This window comes from Strix aluco, chromosome 8, assembly GCF_031877795.1.
Source record: "Strix aluco isolate bStrAlu1 chromosome 8, bStrAlu1.hap1, whole genome shotgun sequence".
Lineage (NCBI taxonomy): Eukaryota > Metazoa > Chordata > Aves > Strigiformes > Strigidae > Strix > Strix aluco.
Genome location: NC_133938.1, coordinates 7,375,256 through 7,395,005, shown reverse-complemented (window position 1 = coordinate 7,395,005; position 19,750 = coordinate 7,375,256). Strand labels below are relative to the sequence as shown.

At 40.3% G+C, this 19,750-nt stretch overlaps 1 protein-coding gene across 5 annotated transcripts in view; it reads left to right on the top strand.

Annotated features, from left to right (window-relative positions):
* The first annotated feature begins 2,015 nt into the window (after positions 1-2,015).
* ZFYVE9 (zinc finger FYVE-type containing 9) overlaps positions 2,016-19,750 on the top strand; it is a 62,558-nt gene continuing 44,823 nt past the window's right edge. The window contains exons 1-3 of one of the 5 annotated variants that reach the window (XM_074832031.1): positions 13,706-13,849; positions 16,100-16,248; positions 18,537-18,641. The gene's annotated coding sequence lies outside the window, so the exon portion shown is untranslated. Of the gene's footprint in view, positions 2,033-2,434; positions 2,453-3,213; positions 3,370-13,705; positions 13,850-16,099; positions 16,249-18,536; positions 18,642-19,750 lie in introns of those variants that run through there. The other 4 variants (XM_074832033.1, XM_074832034.1, XM_074832030.1 and 1 more) reach the window with 4 other exon arrangements.

Genomic DNA, 19,750 nt, shown 5'->3' with positions numbered 1-19,750 from the left:
TTCTTAATTAAAATGCTGCAAGTTACCAAAACAAATATTTTGCAGACCTACTTACCTTGATCAACCAAACTTGTAATGCCATTAAAAAATCAAATTATTTTGTCAAGATTTATTTTCCACATTAATTTGCATTTATTGTGTTTCCATCCTTTAATTCTTTTAAAATCAAGTAATGTAGGTAATGTCCCATTATATTACCCAGAATTCTTGTCAGGCTAGCAGGTCATAATTACTCTGGTCACCTTGTTTACCCTTTTAAAATTCGGTACAATATTTCATCCAGGCCTGTGGAACTTTAACAGTGTTTCAAGATTTATTGAAAATCAACATTAATGGTCTAAAGATACTCTGTGCCAGTGCTTTTAAAACTTTTGGATGTAAGTTACCTATACCTGCTGATGCCCAACTTTATTGGACTCTGTTAAACATCCTCCTTGGTGCCTGTTGTAATGGAATGTATTTCATCATCATCATATGATATTCGTATATCATCTGGTTCTTCCCCAAATACAGACCAGAAATAGTTATTGAGTTCTTGTGGCTTTCCGTCATTATTGTTAACCATTCTACTATTTCCATCTAGTAACAAACTGAAGCTATTACTAAGCTTCCTTTTTCCCCAAGTTTCTGCAATTTTCACCAAGTAGTTAAAAAATCCTCATTTGTCCTTGACTGTGTCGTTCATATATTACTCTTGCATCATGCTGAATCCTGTATCAATTGCCCATAACTCCTAGCTCCCAGTGTACATATGTTGTTACAGACACACATTTTTGTAGTGACCCTGTAACTCTCTGCTGCCCCCTTCAACTAGGGCAACTCATAGCTTCCCCTCACCCTTCTAGCTGTGGTCTTCTCATCCACTTTCCAGTTCCCTGCCTCTTGCAAATTGGAGTGTCCTCTTCTATGTGCTCTTCTTCATGCCTCTTCCTTGCTAGCTGCTCATAAAGAGCTGGGCAAAGATGGTAAACGACCGTCTTTGGGAAAAGAGGTGGCAAACTCAATACCAAGTGTCTGTTCTATCACTGGGCATAATTTCTTATGATGATGCTGTAGAGGCTCACTGACGTGAGACTGATGTACATGGAAGAGCTAAAGATACTTTTTGGAGAATTTGTAACTCTGGCGCTTGTATAGAGATGTTTCCCATTGCTCCTAACTCCCTTTTTGCATGCTTTCATAAGACAGCCTTCTTGCAAAACAGCCAGTTATGATATCCTTCAGGTAAAAACTCTTAAGTGTTTGGTGAGAAAACATTCCAATGAATGGCTGTATGCAGAGGGATTAAAGTAGAACAAAATTATGGTAGTGATATGCTTCTGTGAGACATACGTAGATGGCAAACCTAGCTTGCATGCTTTTGGCCAGAGGGTACAAAGTGTTACATTGCTCACCCTTTAATTTATTTCCTTTTTCTTTCTCAGGCTGTTGTTTAACAGTCTGAGGTGTTTCGTGAGAATTGTTTTGAGGATAGTAATTGTGTGTTGGACAGATCTGAACTCCTCATCTGTGCTTTACAAGCATAACACCACTAATTGCTAAAGAGATAGCAAGTTGGGGTTAACCGGGAACGTTTTATGGGAGAAAATAAATTCCATCTCCATTAACATGCTACTACCAGCTATGATTGATTAACATTTTTTATCTCCTCAGTGCTTTGCCTATGGATTGATGATTCAGTTGATAGGGAGTATCTTGTATTTTCTGCTTGAAAAGCACATAGTTCTACCAGAATCAATGAATAAACATTAAGTGCTTCCCTTTCATTTCAAGTGGGATGGGCTGATGCTCTTGGAGCAAGAAGGCCTAGATTTTATCACCAGGGCTCATTACACCGTATTCACTGCCATATGTAGGAAGTTAATGGAGAAGCCTAACCTGCTGGAAAGTGATAGCCTGCAAGTGCGAAGACCCGAGGAGTGGGAATGGCAGCGCAACTGCATTAGCAGCCACCGCACTCGCCTTTCCCTCCCTCCTAGAGGTGACATGGCGCTCCGCTGCGGCCAGGAGGAGGCCAGAGCGCTGGCCGAAGGTGAGGGGACGGCAGCTCTTGCCCCTTCCCCTGACGCGGGGCGAGCCGTTCCTGAGGGGGAGCCGAGGCCACGGGCACCTGAGGCGAGCGGCGAGGCGCGGGGTGAAGCGAGGGGCTCCTGAGGCGATGAGGGTCGGGGCGGGAAGGGTGAGGCCGGCGCGGGGCGAGGCGTTAGCGGGGCGCGAGGCGGTGCCGGGGGGCGCTGCCCTCCGCCCAGCAGGGGGCGGCGGCGCGCGCTGTAGCCGGCACGGCGGCGCGGGGATGGCCGCCCCCCGCCCCCCGCCGGCCCGGAGCGGCGCCGCGAGTCACACGCGGGAAAGTGACATTTTCTCGAGTTCCCGAGTGCCCGCAGCCGGGCGGGGAAAGGTGCCCCCGCTCCCGGCATGGGCGCCGCTGTGGCCGCCTCCTCTTAGAGAATGGGTGAGACTCCGGGCGCAGTTACGGTTTGGCGTAACCTGCCAGTTAGCCTTCGCAGTTCTGAGGCTGTTTCTGTGAGGGACGAGCGTGGGGGTATTTTTTTTGTTTGGTTGGTTTTTGTTCCGGAATCCTGCTCGGCTGAAGAGTTAACGTGTCTTTGAGCGGATGGCTCCGTGTCTGCGCACCCCTCAGCCTGGCCGTGTGGGCGCGCACGGGCGGCTGCGGGTGTCCCACAGGACAGGGTGTCCCTCCCTGGCTCTGAAATGGCGAAATAGAGCCCGAATGGCTCCCCGCCGCGAGTCCCCCTGCCCACGGCGTGTCGGCGCGGCTGCAGCCGGCTGCGGGGTAGCTCCCCCGGCCGAGGGCACCCGGGTAGCGATGCGCGCCTCCCCCGGTGCCTCCCTCCGCTTGTGGGCGGGAGGCCCCGGCTGCGGGTGGCGGCCCACAGGCTTGGCGGGACCCCGCGGGAGGGGGGGGCCGGGGAAGGCGGGCGGGCTCCCTGCGCGGCGGGGCGTCCCCCCTGCGCCGGGTGACTCCTCCCGCTCGCCGCCCGTGACGCCCCGGCGGTAGGCGGCTGGGCCGGAGGTGGCGGCGGCGCGGCCTGCCCGGCCCCCCGCGCGGCGGGGCGGGGGTGCGGCAGGCTCCGCACTGCCTCTCCCCGGCGGTGCCGCAGTGCCGTGCGCTGCCGCTAGGGCCGGCCAGGGGGCGCTGGCTGCCGGTAGCTGCGGCGGCCTTGGCCGCGGAGCCCAGCGAGCGAGCCCGGCTGGCGGGCGGGGAGGGCGGGCGCCGGCCTCTCCAGCGCCCGCGGGGTCTGCGGGGCCCGCCCGGCAGCGAGCTAGCGAGCGAGCGGCGGCGGCGGAGCGCGGCCCCGGGGGATCCTCCTCGCCATGCAGACCCGGCGGCGCCTGCTGCCTCCCGAGGTGAGTGAGCGGCGCCCAGCCCTCCGCCCCCAGGCCCGGGAGGCCGGGGGATCCCGGCTCCCCAGGCCCCTGCCGCCCGGAGCGAGGCCCGGCGGGCGGGCGGGGAGGGCTCCGGCGCCTCAGCGGAGCCGCCGAATCGCCGACACCGCCCCGGCCCCGGGGCCTCGGGGCTCCGGGTGCCCCCCTCGCCCCGCCGCCCTTGTCCCCCGCACGGCGCCGAGGGGAGAGGCGCCTCGCCGCCCAGGGGGAAGGCAGCGATCGCCCCTCAGCCCTCACCGGCGGCGACGCCGGTTCTCCGAGCCCTCTCCCCGCCGTTTCCCCTCTCCGTCCCCGGGTGCCTGGACTGGGTGACCCCCTCGCCCGGCGCGGCCGGGGCACCGTCCCCCGCCCCGCGCCGGCGATCCTGGAGAGGGGAAAAAGCTCTTGCCGTCCTCCATCGAGGCTCCCCCCCGGGACCCCCCGTGTGCCGCCGGCGCGGGGCGAGGCGAGGCTGTTCCCCGGCCCAGAGAGGGGAGGATCCCCCTTTGCATCTCGTGCCCTTTTTATGGCCTGATCTCCGCTCTCTCCCCGGGCAGGGAATGTTTCTTGCTCATTGCGATGTGTAACAAGTCACTCCTGCAATGGTGGTAGTGGTGGAGGGGGATGGGGCGAGCGGGCGGGATGCGTTTTATAACATCTCTAATTACGTGAAACTGTGGTCATGTCTCACTCTAAGAATAACTGGCACTCTTGGCGTGTCAGACTTTTTGCAGAGCTGGATTAGTTACTTGCTCATAAATGTTACGGTTAAATAGGTGCATATGATGGAGGGTGGCTGAAGAACTGTTTTTATCTTGTTAACCAGACTGAGAAGCAAGTAGCAGATGGGAATTGATAGACTTTATGTTTTCGTGTTAACTATCTTGTTTATTTATAGACAAGATATTCCTGATTATTTTGTGACAGAGGTTTTTCAGAGGGTTTAATTTTTACGTGTATTTTCATTCAGTTCAAATATTAGAAGTTGACTGAATTCTTGCAATCTTTTCATTAAGTATGGTTGTATTAATTAGAATTTCTGAATAACACTGCCCTCAATACTTTGGTCCGGGCTGAATTCAAAACTGGAAGGGGCCCTGTATAAACAAATAAAATAATCAAAGAAAAGATGCTCTACTTGAATAAAAGCTTTTATTTTCTTTGGGCTGCATTTTACTGACTAGGCAATGTTTTAAAACATTGTAATTAACTTTTATTAGCAAATCATTTTTGATTGCATGGAACGAATCCAGATTTTAGATACACCTTCAGTGGCTGAAACATCAAAATCCTTTGTTACTGCCTGAACCCAGTAGTGCAGTTCTTTTTATAAAGTTATAGCATGTGATACAAAATGAGAACAGTCTCCTTGACCCAAGAGAGACAAAATTAAAAATCTCTTCAGAGGTTTGGGGAATCTGAAATGGAAGCTGAGTAAGGGCCAGAAATCTCAAACAAGCCTCCCTCTAATTCAAGCCCGGATCTACACCTAACAAGTTACTGTGTTCTGACACAGTGTGATTGATTGTCTAATTGTCCATTGCTTTATGGTGCCTTCTTTAGTGTGTGAAAAAGGAAGAAAAACACCCCAAAACTGCAGTGCTGAGTCCTGATATTGGGTGTTATTTTTGTGTGTTAGTTTTGAGTCAGTTATTAGGCTGGGGATTAAATACTTTCAAACACACATTTCAGGATCTGAGGCCTGGGGCTAAGACCGAGATGAAATACAGTTTTTTTACTTTGGCATAAAGTCTGGCTGTGATTGTCTCAGGGAACAAAGGTAGAGACTGAACAAAGTTGCAGTATTAAAACTTGTGGCCAAAGAATGATAAGCTTTTAATGTCTGTTGTGGCCTGTCCACTAGCTATGCCAGCTTGAGCAGAAAATAGCTTGCTAGTTTACAGGCTGTGTATAAAAAATTACCTGGAAATTATTCTGCAAAAGGGTTAGAGCAAATTTTTGCTTTTGAATAAAAGTTGACCAAAAAAAGAAGAGATTTTTGGAAGAAGTTGTGAATTCATGTTTTGTTGATCAGAAACATATTTTGATGCACTAAGCTGAGAATTTTCCAAATAAAAGGGAGTTTATTGACAGAAAGTCAGATGAGGGGTAATAGTTTCAGCGCACGGTTAGTCTGTATACTGGTGAATTGGGGATCTTTTCCAGAACATTGTTGGAAGACACCGGTATATTCATAGACTACTTTGAAAGTTTTATATCAAGGCTACTGTTTATTTTTTTAATGTGACTGAGATTAAAATCTCTAAAGAAATTGAAAGGTGGCCTGTTTTAGAGCTCTATTTGTGATTCTTTGAGACTTGAACTTTGAAATGAACAGAGATGTGAACTAACATGCTCAGTTTTCCCTCCAGTTGTTTTTGTGAACCTCTGAGAAATGTGTCTGTACAATGATACTAGGAGTTTACAAAGCTTTTTGTATTGATAAGAAATATATAGTCAAGACTAAATGTCTGATAGTAAGTTAAAGCATTGAGATTTAGGTGATAGAAACAGCTTTTACTTTTGTGTTGGCTTTAAGTGTTGGCTACATCTTGCAACACTGGGAAAATTACATCAATTAATGTAAATGGATGGGAAGTTTTAAAAGATATATCAAGGATCCTTCATTGACACAGTAGTTTCTACTTAAATTAGAATTCAGGATACATATTTGTACAAACTTATTTGACTAGTGACTAGAGCACAACATGTTATGTAGTTATCAAAAGGGTAGCACACAGCATGACAAAGTAAATGATCATTTAATCATAATACATAAATATATTTTATAATTGTTTTATAGATATAAATGATTCTGTGTTTACAGACTTTCCTACTTATTGTTTGGTTGGCTGGGTTTCACTTAACTGAAACTAAAGCATAACACAATCTCTTTTTTTAATTTGACTGTTAGGATTCTTTTTAGACACTGAACATCTGTAGATTTTTAAGGTGCCCTGTTAAATCTTAATGAGTGTAATTCTTGGCTAGTGTTTGTGGGAAGGAATGAGTTTGAATGTCATACCTAGGGTATTAAACTATGTTGTTCCTTTAAATGTTAGTTTCTAGAGAAAATTACAAGACATTGCGGATCCCAGGACCTTTTCATTGGGATTAATGGAATGCTGCACTTGGTGATTTTGTCTTTGACAGGTCTTTGTTTCGTGAATGTGCTTTATGACGTTTTCTCCCTTTTGCATCATACACATGTGGAGTTTGGAATATTTAGGAATCCTGCTGTTCAGGCTGCCATAGCAGACAGGTGGAATAGGAAGAATTTTTTTGAGGCAAATTTATATGTGTTCTTTCACTGATTCTTTCCATTATTGTTTATTACTGGAATATTACAACAGTAATTATATCACTGTTGTATTGCTAGAAGAGATAAGTAGAAATGTGTAATATTCATACTTATTTTTCAGAAATAACAGCCCTCCAACTAGTACATCAGCATCAAATAGGCTAAAGGTGAATGATAGAGGAAATCTGTAAAGGGTCACTTCAACTATTTTAAAGGTCATTACTAGAGAAATCCAATTAATTTAGAAACACAAGTTAAAGACAGTGCGTGGCCAGGAACTTATGGGTGACAACACTGGGTAGATAGTTCCTTCCGTATTCGCTCAAGTGGCAGTTGACTTGAAGAAGCAAGTCCAGTCAGCTGAATTTTACACAGGCATAGTTCTGTTATAGTAAAAAAAAAGTGGTGGGGGAGGGGAAGAAGAGTGATAAACTATGTGAAAAACAGGTGTAGAGTCACAATCTGTAGATTTTCTCTGTTTCAGAAAGCATGGAGCTAGAGTGCTCTCTGAATAGCTTGCATGATATCTTCAGTCTAAGTGTAAACAAAGGCAATAGCTGTCTTAGTTATGAAGGCCAGTGAAGACAGAGCTTAAAGAAGCTTTAATGTTGTTTTGCTTCCATGCAAAATTTGATAATTTGGAAATATCAATATGTGTCAGTCTGACCATATGTTATGTTTTGACGTTTTGGTGTCCATATATTAAACTTTTCACATATTCTATCCCCAGGGTCCAGTGTACATTGGGCAAACGAAAACATGGACTTCAGTGTTGGATTTCTCCTTGTATTGGTTTTTCGTTTGTCTCTATATTCTTGAGTAGCAATTATTAACTTTCATATTGAGTTATTTGCAGATAATGCTAGTGGCTGTACCCTTTATATTCTGTATCTATGTCATATACAGAATATATAAATATCTTTGTCTTGTTTGCTGTATGTGTTAATATTACTTATATCTGTGATATTTTGATGGCAACTGGAGCTACAAATCTGCTTTATGAGTCAGTGGTATCAGGGAATACACTGAAGGTCCAGAAGCATTCCAGTGTGCTATGCTAGGATCGTCTAGGTTTTTGTAGTGCTACTAGTGCTACTAGATTTTGCATGCTACTAGTATAGATTTTGCTTCTGTTTTCTGTATTTTTCCCCCCTTCTTTAATATCAACAGGAAGCTTGATGCCTTTTTTTGAGAGATTGGTTGCATAATGAAGTTGAGTCGGACTTTACAATTGGAAATGGTGTTGCAAGCTAATAATTTTTCTTAAAAGTTGTTTTGTTGGATGTCTGTTACTGGTTTGGTTCCAACATAGTAACAAAGGCGGAAAGCTTTCTAGTGGAGTCTGGAGGCATCAACTGATACTTTAGATAGTGCTGCTGAACCCTGGTTTAGGGTATGGCTTTGTATATAAAATAATGCAGTAATGTGTCTTTGCTAGTGTCTTCCTGTTTTTTGGCCTGGCTCAAGCTGAACTGATGTTCACAGTAGTTAGAAAAAAACACTAAAGCCTAATGTAGACAAAGCTGGAACTGTTTTTTTTTCTGTTATTATCCATGTATGAAAATACTTCTGTGTTGTAGATTTCAGTTTGGTAACTATTTTAGGACTGTTCCCCAGCTATTCTTTGTTAGTGATAGAGGAATTAGACATGATCAGAGATGCTGGAAATGTTTTTAGCTTTTGGTTTGTGTTGAAAAAATCCCTTGTCCAGTTAAGAGTTAGAAAAGAAATGCTATCTACCAAATCATGACTAGTCTTACTGGTAATGTTTCATTGTGAGTCTTATTGACTTCTTGTACTTCAGTTCTGCCAAACAGCAGTTGTGGGCCTGCATAAAAAGGCAAAATGTTTAGCATATGTCTTAAGTTCAGTGCCTTTATTTTTTTAATGAAGTGGTAGCTGAGAGGAACCTGTTCTTCCCTCATCCCAGCGTACAAAGAATCCAGAGGCCATTTCTTATCAGGTGATAATTTGAAATTAGGCCATGCTTATGTCAGAGATTTATGCATGCTCTATGAATTACAGAAGTGCTGTAGCTGCCCTAGAAAAATACTTATCAGCCTTACTTCTGGATTCTTGCAGTTTTTAAAATTATTGTAATAGGAAAGTTTTTGTTTACTTCTATGATATACTGAAACCATTTTTTTATAAAGAATAGAACTCAATCTTTATACATCTGCTCTGAGTATAACATACATATTTCACTCTGAATCTAAAATTTTATTTGGGGAAGTAATATGGGTGAAATACATTAGAAAATTCATAGAAGATTATCAATGAAAGAACATACACTGGTACATTTTTCTGAAAAGTAGTGTGATGAGCTAAAAAGGGGTTGATAATGTTCAGTGTAAGAAGCAGATCAAAGAGCTCTCTAAATCGCATAATAGCTTCTTTATCTGTGAATGACACTGACTATTAGAGGAGCTTTTCTGTTCCAGATTCAGTTTTGTAGTGTCAAAACTCTGCTTTGAACTCAGTGTACATGTTGACTTACCTGTTTGTACTCCAAGTGTGATCTAGAAGATTGATTTAGGATCACTAAAATAAACGCCAAGCCATTTGAAACTGAATTTGTAGAATATATGGTTGTTACAAATCCAGGAAGAATTGGCAATCATGTGAATATGCATAAAATTTATTGCTTGATTGTTTGGCCAGTCAGATTATTGGAAGTTTAGGAGATACTGCAGGACAAAAATTGCAAATATTTTCAGCTCTGTGAGTTTTTTGTTTCTTAGTTACTATTTACTGTACTTTTCTTTTAACCCAGACAATGAAACTGTTCTCTCATCTGTTTCCTTTTTCTTCTTCAACAGCTTTGATTTTTTTTCTTTTCTCTCTCATTTTTTGAATTGTTGGATTTTAAGAGGAAGGTTTAAGAAGGGTGTCATTAACAGTAAAATATGGGTCCTGGTTTCTGGTGATCTAGATTCCTCTGGTCTCTGTCGTGCTCAGACCTCATTCTGATCTTGGGTGTGCCGCACACCCAGTATCTCTGAGATGGGCTTTGGTGATCTGTGTGGGGGTGACATGGGTAATCCCTGTCCCAGTCATCTGCTGAAGGTGCCTAGCAGAATTAAATTTGTATTCCCTCTTCAAGTTCTGCAGCTCTGAGCTTTGCATATTAATTTAAACAAAATCAAATTAATTTTGTTTCTACACCAGACTGGGAAGTGCAGTGAGTGAAGAGGTAGCACATTTTCTTTTTCTGCAGGTGTTGTAGAGAAGGAAAGGCAAATGGGCCTTGGTAATCTATCGCAGAAGAGGGGTGGATCTCTGGGGCTGGTGGTTTCTTAAATAAACATGATAGGAAAGAGTAGAGTGTATATCTTGGATCTCTATGTGTGTCACTTCCATTAATTGTTGGATAGAGATAATGCTTACCTGTCTTTTTAGGACATCACAGATCCAAGGAGCGTGTTGTCTGACGTCATGTCAATGTAATTTTTTATTCCCTATCTACACTGTAATGCAGATAATGAACATTTAATATGAATTGAGATCATGTAAGAGGAGAGTTCCCTCTTTGCCTTTTTTTTTTTCATTTATCTAGCAGTCTTTTCGAAATTGTATGTTCTGCAATACTGTAGAAATACATGCTATAGCTTGCTTCTGAGACTTGTGTTTTGTAGAGAAAGGCACAGGTATCTATCTGATTTACGCCATTTTGGGGGCTTAAACTTCGATATATAGCTACTGTTTCTGTTTGCTGGCCAGTTTGATAGCAGAGTCCATTGGTTGTCATCATGTTACAAAGTTACGTTGTGAGTGCTCTACTGGTTAACTCAAGGTGAGTATTGTAATGATCTCTTATGTGGTGAATTGAAAAGTATGTGCAAAGCCCATTTCTTAGGGTATATTATTAACAGATCGCTTTAAATAGTATATATATTGAAACAGCCTCTTAACTGAAATATCAAATTGCATTGATTGTAGGAATTTCATACTGTGTTTTTGTATAAATGATGAAGGCTGAATAAAACCCTAGTATACTTCACATATTTCAAAGTTCTTTCTTTAATCTTTTATAAATGTAACTTTAAAAGCTCATTACTTAACTTTAAGCATCAGTCTACCTATGTACTTTTGTGCTTTCAAGTAATTATATTAGTGTACTGGCATAATAGCTTCTGTATTGTATTTACCTCAGTTTTAGTTGACAAATCACCTGTAAAATGCATTTTAACCTATTGCTGAAATTTGCACATAGATTTTTTTTTTTTTTTTGTATACTCCTGTAGAATGAACATGGGTTTTGTTATGCCGAGAATTAGAAATTGTTTCTTGAGACTCATGGGTAATAGATAAATATATATGTAGTGGGTTTGTTCCCTCATTCTTGTCCTGTAATGCCCTTTGTGGTTATATTTCCTCTTTTTTTTTTTTTTTTTTTTTTTCTGCCATTAAACTTAATTTCTGTACAGATGGCTGGTAGATGCAGTTGTACCTTCTTCTACTTTGGGAAAATGTATAAATAGTGGCTCCTGAGTAGTTAATAAAACTTGTCTTAACTAGAGGTTTCAAATAGAGAGATGCTTGAGGGAAGCAGGTAGCTGTGCCAGAAATTTTATTTCACAGTCTAAAAGGCTGAGGGTTTAAATGAATTCATGAAGAAGCTATGATGACAGTAAATAATGATAAGGATAGGTAGAAGGCGGGCTGACAGTTACAGTGATGTCTTACAATTTGACAGTTATTTTGGCCACATGTGTTTGGTTGTTTGGTTTGGGTTTTTTTGATACCTGTTTTGTCTAAAGACTTTCATTTATGTTTGCAAAGTGGATGCATCACCATTGGTATTGGGTTTGTTCTCACTGTTCCTAGAAGTGAGGAATAATATCGTGTGGTTGATAAAGTTGTTTGCAACTGGTTTATACCAGTGGATCTGAACAGTGATGTTGACACATATGGGGTTTCTCTTTTTTTTTTGTCAGAGAAGGAAGGAAGAATGGGTAGGGAGAAAGAAAACAGACGTAGGAAGAAGTGAATGATAAAGGTGTGTGTTTGAGAGGGGAAAAGAAGACTAACAGATGAAGAAAACAGAACACAAGAGTATACTACAGTCTGAGAAAGAGAGGTAAAGAAAAGAGGTAGAGATTCATGGCTGAGCAGAATCGACCACCATATCAGTGGACAAAATAAGTGGCAGAGGTTTCTCAGTTTTGGACTATCTGAGAAACGTTGCATCTGAGTTTAGGAGGATTTGGTGTTCCTAGAGCTCCATAAAATTTCTGAAAACTGTATTTTGACTCATTAACAAGGAATGCTTTCAGATTTTTTTCATTTTTTATCTGTTAAGCCTTTATTTCCTGTGACTTTCAACACTGATACAGAATTATGGGCACTTTCTTGCATAAATTTGAAGTAAATATCCTGATTGGTCTATTGCACCACTGAAGCAATGGAAAAAAAAGCTTTACAGCAAATCTGAATGGAAGTTACTCACCATTTCTGTTGGTTAGCGCTTATTCCCTTCAGTACTGTTAAAAGCATGTTAATGGACCACAGCATAAATTAGAATCATACTCGGAAATAGCAGTTTCAGTACACACTGTTGCCATGGATGTATTGAGTTGTATTGAGTGAGTTACTAGTTACAGAAGACTTGAGACATAATACATGCGAGCATCAGCAATGTAGTTAGATTGTGATCACAAACGTGGGAGTGAACTTTGCTACGTTTGACAAGACAACAATGTTTTATAATGTGTTAGTATCGTGTGTGTATATAAATATATATAAGTTTAATCTTGGCGTGGTATGAACAGAAAGGTCAACACAAAATGGGAGTTAAAAGTTGCTTCCTTTGAGGTAATTTCAGGTCGAAGGGAGTATGAAATAAAATTCATAGATCTCTGATTTAGTTTTCAGTGATGCATTGTAATCCAGTTCTATATAACACAGGATTTGAGAACTAGTAACTGTCTTCTCTCTATCATTATGATATTTCTTAAAAATATGTGTGTGTGAGATTTTAGAACACTGTTATGTTACGTAGTTATCAAAGGAGCAAAAATGACCACAGCAGTGTTGGTAAGAGGGTGTATCCATGTGTGTTGATAAAGGTAGCATTAGTAGCTGATTGACTGCTCTTCAGTAGAAAGTGACTGTAGACTTTCAGACTTTTTCTGTACAGATTGTCCTTTCTCTAAAGAGCAGCTGAGTGCATAAATTGTGTCACTTCTAGCAGCTTCTCTCCCCAGTGGGTACAACTCAGAATTGATGGGCTAGTAAATGGTAGTAAAGCGGTTTCCCTGTTTGCCCGTTGTCCTTTTCATCTGTCCCATTCTGGTTGCATGGCAATTCTGGCTTTTATTATCAGATACAGATTTTGCTCATGGCACCTGCAAGTATTGGCCCCTCGTGGGTTTTTTAAAAAGGACAGTTCATTGGCAGTTGTAGGCATTTAATTAGTGATTCTAGGGGACCTTAGTCAGTTTTTCCCTTATTGTCCAAATCTAAGAAACATTGATCAGTATATTTAGAATTCATTCTTGTTTCTACCCTACATTAGAAAGAAGAATAACCTGTAAAGTATTAGAATACAGGATTAATACACTCTGAGATACATAGTGTGTGACTTTAAATAATTTTATTCTTCAGATCTTCTAAACATTAACTCCTAATAGTCAAACCCTTTTTTCTCAAATACAGAAACATAAAGAGTCATCTCATAAACCTATTTATTTATATTTTTTACTTTAGTTTGTATTCAAGTAAGTTAAATAACAGCTTCAGTTCAGTATGTTAAATGTATTGATTTTTTTTAAAAAGCGCATTGTTACATTGATGACATTACATGGAATCCATACACAAATTAAGAAACATGATTTCATATTAAAGTTATGTTTAATACACTGTGCATAATTTTTTTGTGGTTGACAGTATTTTAAACTTGGGAGTTGTATGAAACAAAGTGTTATAAAACATTAGATTTATAAACCACTAAATTTTGAAGTGAGCTCTATGAGCATATGAGTAAGCTCAGGAAAGGGTTTTCTCTTTTTTTCCAGGTGTATTCCTCTGGAAAAAACTTGCGTTGAGGGCAGCACTGCAGTGTGAACCTCTCTATTTGATTTTCCAAAGAGCCAGGGATGGATACGCTTCAAGGCAGTCAAAAGTAGTTATACAAGAGGGACGCGTGGTTCCTGTCTCCAGGTACTGAGGGCCCTACCTCTGCAGCGTGCTCAGGAAGTACGGACTTTTTGGCAAGGCTGTTTTTTGTGTCAAGAAAAGAAATCAATTTCTTTCTCCTTGAAATAGTAAAGAGGGTAGGAAATGGAATTTATTTTCTACTGTAAACTGTTATAAAGCAGGTGTCCTTTTCAGTTGGGCTGCTTTCTCTTATTTACTGGAGGACAAAGGTTGATAACGCTGCTGTAATTTTTCTTGTCTCCCTGTTACTTTAGACTGTGATACTTTCTATAATGCTTCTTTGAAGTTGCTGCTCTTTTGACTGCCTTACTACTGCTCTGGCATGTGTGAATGTCTCCTTATGGAAACTTGGCTGGAGACAAAAGTGAAAATAATAGCTTTAGAATGGCATGGGGAAAAGTCAAGGGAAAAGATGCAAATATTAGTGAAATAATTAGAGACTGTATTCTGCTTTAGGTGTTGTCCATCTCTATTTGTTCAGTTGATTGGAAAAAAAGGCAAACCAATGCAACATGGAAATAGTTTATCTTTTGTCAGCGTTCATGGGTAGTGAGAGAGATGCTACAAAGTGTTGTATTACACAGAAATAGCCTGCCATGCCCCAGTCTACTCTTGGGTTAATTTACATTGAGTAGTAGGAACATCAGCGAATTATGGGAAATAAAACCAAAGGATACTTGGACATCTTGAGCTTTTGGTGCAGGAAAAGGATTAGCAGTGACTGTATCTTGTTTATATTTGTTACATTTCATCTCTTGCTGCTGTTTTTAATATTTCTTATTAAATGGATTTATGGTGAGTTTTAATGGGATTTTCTAATCCTGGACTGTTTCTTAGACAGGTGTTTTTGGAAAATTCTGTTGTTGTTTGCTGAGTCTCCATTAATAAATCAGAATTTTAAAACCAATTTTTTTTTCCTGGTTGCATTGCACAGCTGCTAGTTTAATTTACTAACAGAAAATTCATGCTGAAGTGTTTAATTTGGGGCCTAATCTGAAGTCCTTGCCATTGCAGGCATTTTTGTGTGTGTGACACAGATATTGCTACTGCTGTGTCACAAACATTTTATAACACCCGCCCTTTCTTTTATTTGGCACACACTAGGTAGAAAGAGCCCCATAGTTTGTCTTTGTATGGAATAAATAGCTGTTTGACAGTCAATGTAGTGTTCAGGAAAAAGATAACAGCAATGGAAAATGAAGCTTGCTTTCATTCAGTTAGTACAGACATGCACTCTCCATATAGATTGCGGGTGCTGTTGTGACGGTGTATCCTGAGACAGGTCTGGATGACTGCCTTTGTGAGAGAAGCATTCCTGCGTAGTATTTAGTCTTTCTACTTACAATAAATTTTAAAAAATAATACAAACACATGTTCATGTGAAACTTGACTAAAAGTTGCTGATTCATTTGAGAGAGGCCAAGCAGGAACCATTATGAAGTGACAAAATTGTTGGGCACATGGTAAATTACCATTATTGAAAGCATTTAATCACTTGAGTGAAGAACCCCCACCTTTTCCACTTGTGAAGATTTAGCTTTCACATGAACTGATCAGGTAAAATAATTCATATTTTATAACTGATGTGTGTCCTGAAACATTCTACCTATTTCCCCTCTTGTTTAAGTACGCTGTTTTCCTATTAATGTAACACTCTGCTATAGTATTTCTTCTTGTAGTTTTTATTCTTGCAAAGTTGGGACCTGAATACATCCCTTGTCTGTAGTCTCTCTGAATCTCCCATCTGATAGTTCCAGAGTGTAGACAAGCTAGGAAGTTAAGATATCAGCGTTGAAATCTAGGTTTGGATTTAAGATAATGCCTCGTTCAACTAATCTAGCAATAATAAAGTGCCTTAAAATGGCTGCAAATGTATTCCTGCCTACTCAAAGACATCTTCTCACTGGTAGCACATTATAGAGGATCTGTAGTGTAGTTAAGGGTTGGATCCTTGCCAGTAGATGGAAGCATTTTTTAGCATCTCTTCATGCTTTGAGCTTTTTCCGCATTTTTTTAACATAGTATCAAAATTGCTTCTTTTTCGGTCTCTTTCCATTTATTATAAGCTATTCCAGTTTGTGCTAGTTCAGATTACTTCCATTTGATGTTGTAAACATTTTTTACATTCTTTTTTGTGGAAGATATTTCTAATTTTATATTTTTAGAGCTCTTCTTCTATTCTTCATTCTCTTTTTATTCTGGGCACGTCTCTGCTTGTCAAATTTATCTTCAATTTCTGTTTTGCTTTTGCAGTAATTGGCAGTCGCCCTCTTGGAGCTCCTGAGGGAAATCATACATGTAGGGTATAACCAAAGCAACACCTGAGTGATACCACTGTAGGGCAGGAGACAGAAGAGTTCAGCCAACCATCAGCAGAAGAGATAAACTGTAAAATCATCAAAGTAAGCAAACTGGAACATCAGAGACATTGGGCCTCGTTCATTTGTAATGATCTTAGGTCTCAGTAGGCACATAATTTTTAGGTGGAAATGCATATATTTTTCTCAGGTGTGATGGAACCCTTTTTTAGCAGTGTGTATGATTTGTGAAAACCTAATAATCGCTAGGTTATACATGGTTGTGAATATTCTTGACTCTCCTTTGTAGTTATTCTTTTTGTCCTTGATTTTTATTTTAATATAGTTCTCTTACATTAACTTCTTATTGGATAAAGAATTTGACTCTGTTGTCAACTTATTACTTTTTTAGGAAGTTGAAACCTTATAATTTACTTTTTTTTAATCGCTTTTTGTTTAAATATATTACATTCATATCTGTAAGCATGCTTTGATTTTTGCATTGATCTTTGTAAGGGGAAATGGCTGCCGAGAGTAAATGTTTAATTCTAAACAAAAAGCTCTAGGACCTCCAGGTAATACCTCTTCAAAGCTTTCTTTGGAGACTGCTAGTGATTGATTGGATCTGTGTTCTTCTCTGTTGAATGGTTACAGACAAAAAAGTTACTACCTGGAAAGAATGGAATAAGGAAAGTGTATCAGAATAAAAACAATGAATAATAAAGCTGTACTGTTGCCCTGAATATCACTTGCCTAGAAGGCTTGTTGGCTTAGAGCACTGGTAACAGCACAGCATGTTTCAGCTGTAGGTTGCTAGGTCTGATCTGTTTCTGATAGGTAAAGATTGAACTTTGTGGTTAATGTATGACCAACTGGTTCATGTGAAACGTGTTTGATGTTCATGATGCAGTTGACAGGCCTTGTCATAAATCAAAGAATTGTCATTAATTGATCCATCTTTTCAAAGGGGTCATGAAAACGGAATCATTTTTCTCCACCTACAGGCCAGGAGGGGACATGGTGGTAGTACACATAACCTTGCTCCGCTGCCACATGTACTTCACATCTCTTTGAAAAAGCTTATCATTCTGAAGCCTCTCAGTGGAATTAAATTCCCCTCACATCCATTTTTGCATGCATATGAAGCCTGTCTGAAGAACTTTGTGATATAATAATTTCTACTGTTTCCCAAATATCCAAAATTTATCTTAGCTTATAGACGTAGAAATATACATGGCATCAGAAATTTTACTTGCCTACAGGAACAGTTCTGTTGGCATACAAAGCTGTGGGGTATTATTCTGAGTTTGGAAACAGTACTACTAAGGGTGCTACTGTTCAGTTCATTAGTTTCCTGGAATTATTACTGTAGCTTATTTCTGAAAAGAATAATAAACAACCCTGAGAAAATTGTAGTATAACACTGAATATCGCTTTCATGTGCGGAGAACTGGGGATTTTTAGCTCTGTTCATTTTGTGAGAGTTTTAAGATTTTTTTCTAACATATTCTGCTGCTTCATCAGAGCACTAATAAATATTTCAACTACCTAACAGGTCAAATACCAGCACCAGCAAACCTTAAAACATGAATTTAACTTATCTCACTCCTTGTTCTTGATGGACTGTTTGTCATAAACTAGTTTCTTTTCTTTGCTTACCACTGTGTTGGATTTTTGAGCTATGTTGACTGTTAGGATGCAGCCTGTGAAAATGAGCACCTGACCTATAGAAATGCTGTAGTTAGGAGAACAAGACAGTTTCTTCTGAAGACTTTTTTTTTTCTTTTTTTTTTTTTTTGCTTGGGTCCTCCCTGCTGTTGAAGGTTGATGCCGTTGTGGGTTTTGAGAAAAGCATTTAGGAAATGGAGGGAGCCTAAGATTGTAGGGGGAATAATTTGAAGACAAAACCAGTTGTTTAGCTGTAACAAAATGAGTGGGAAGCTGATAAATACAGTTTACAGAATTCAGAGGGCTGTGAATTTTTGTTGACTATCAAAGCTACTAGCTCTTTATTTTTGGAAGGCCTATTGTAGTGTAATATAATTAACTTCAGAGGCTAGTTTTATAAATGAAGCGTTACAGTCAAGGTCATCGGAAATACAAGGACAGTTGGAGTTGCTGCCTCACTGTGTGGGTTTACAGTTAAATGAAGAATAATAGTAGGTAGGTAGCAATGTGGTTTTTATTAGCATCTTTTTTCACCAGAATATTGGAGTCCTATAGTGGCATAGTGCATAGTTGCCTGAATTTAAAACTGCAAGTCTACTCCAAATCTTTTGAAGGCTTGCAGCATTTGCCAAATGTGCCTGTGCTAGCTGCAGTCATGTGTTGAAAAAACATGGTTTGTGGCAGAATTACCAATCATAAAATACATGTTTATATTTTCTTTCTAGGATCAAGTAGAACACACTGATTCAGCAGAACTGGCTGGTTGTGCTGCAGTCATCATGAGTAGGCACAGGGTCATTCGTTTCTTAACATATGTATAAGAGAAAAAGGTAAGAGGCAAGTTCTGCTTTAGAATGTGATGATTCAGGGGTTGTACTTGAAATGCATGTATTTTTATGTATGCTTATGTATATATATTTATATACATGCACCTCTATATATGGACATATATCTTATATAGAAGATGATGCAGTATTTTTAGCATTCTGTTGTTTTGGTTTTTATTGAGAGTAATTGCCTTGTTTCAGATCAAAGGTGTCTTATTTTGTTTGGGGGAGGGGGAACTGGGCAGAGTCTTTCTCAGTCTGTGCTGTAGGCAGATCTCATCAGTTAAAAATACAGCTATTGCTGAACTCTGAACAAACTGTTCATTACAGCAAAAGTGCTTGACTTCTTCCTCCCAGGGGCAAATAATACAGGGAGCTGGAACAGTATGTGGACTTTACCATTGTTTCTTGGGGTTGAAGGAAGTCCTTGGGAGCACAGGATCTAATAAATTAATTTGTCCAGTTGATATGTAATTCCATGTTGTCATGCTATGGGAAAATGACATTTTCTAGATGTTGGATTTTTATCAGGATGAATAAGCAATGTTTGGTTTCGGTTTGATCATGTCCCTTGTGACTTTCATCTTACGACTCTTTCATATATATTTTTGATGAGGACTATAAGAAACTATTTGAGTATTTTTTTTGTAAGAGTTTACTGAAATGTGTATGTTCACAGTTTCATATTGAAAGAGTAGTCTACACAGGACAGCATGATAGAAAGCCCTGAGAGTCTGGTTCTTTACATACTCTCTGATTTTTAGGCCTTTTCTATGAGACTAATAGTTGTATGTTGGTATTATTTCCTTCTGGTGCATTTTTTTATTGTAGTGTTTTAATGTGATTGTGTGCTGGTCATCCACTGTCAGGAAAATTTGAAAGACTTAAGGCTGTCAGTTCCAGTGGTGAAAAAATCTTGAGGGTAATTTAGGGTGTGCAGTGCAGAAGATCATGGGTTACATAATTCCTTATCATAGAGACCAAAACAAATACCAGTCTTGCCATGTTACAGGTATAACACAAAGCTTATCTCTTTGTACAGTTCATTTCCCAGGAAGAAGCTGACATGGGATATCTGAGCTGTCTTGAGAGGCAGTCTCCAAGGTTAAGCC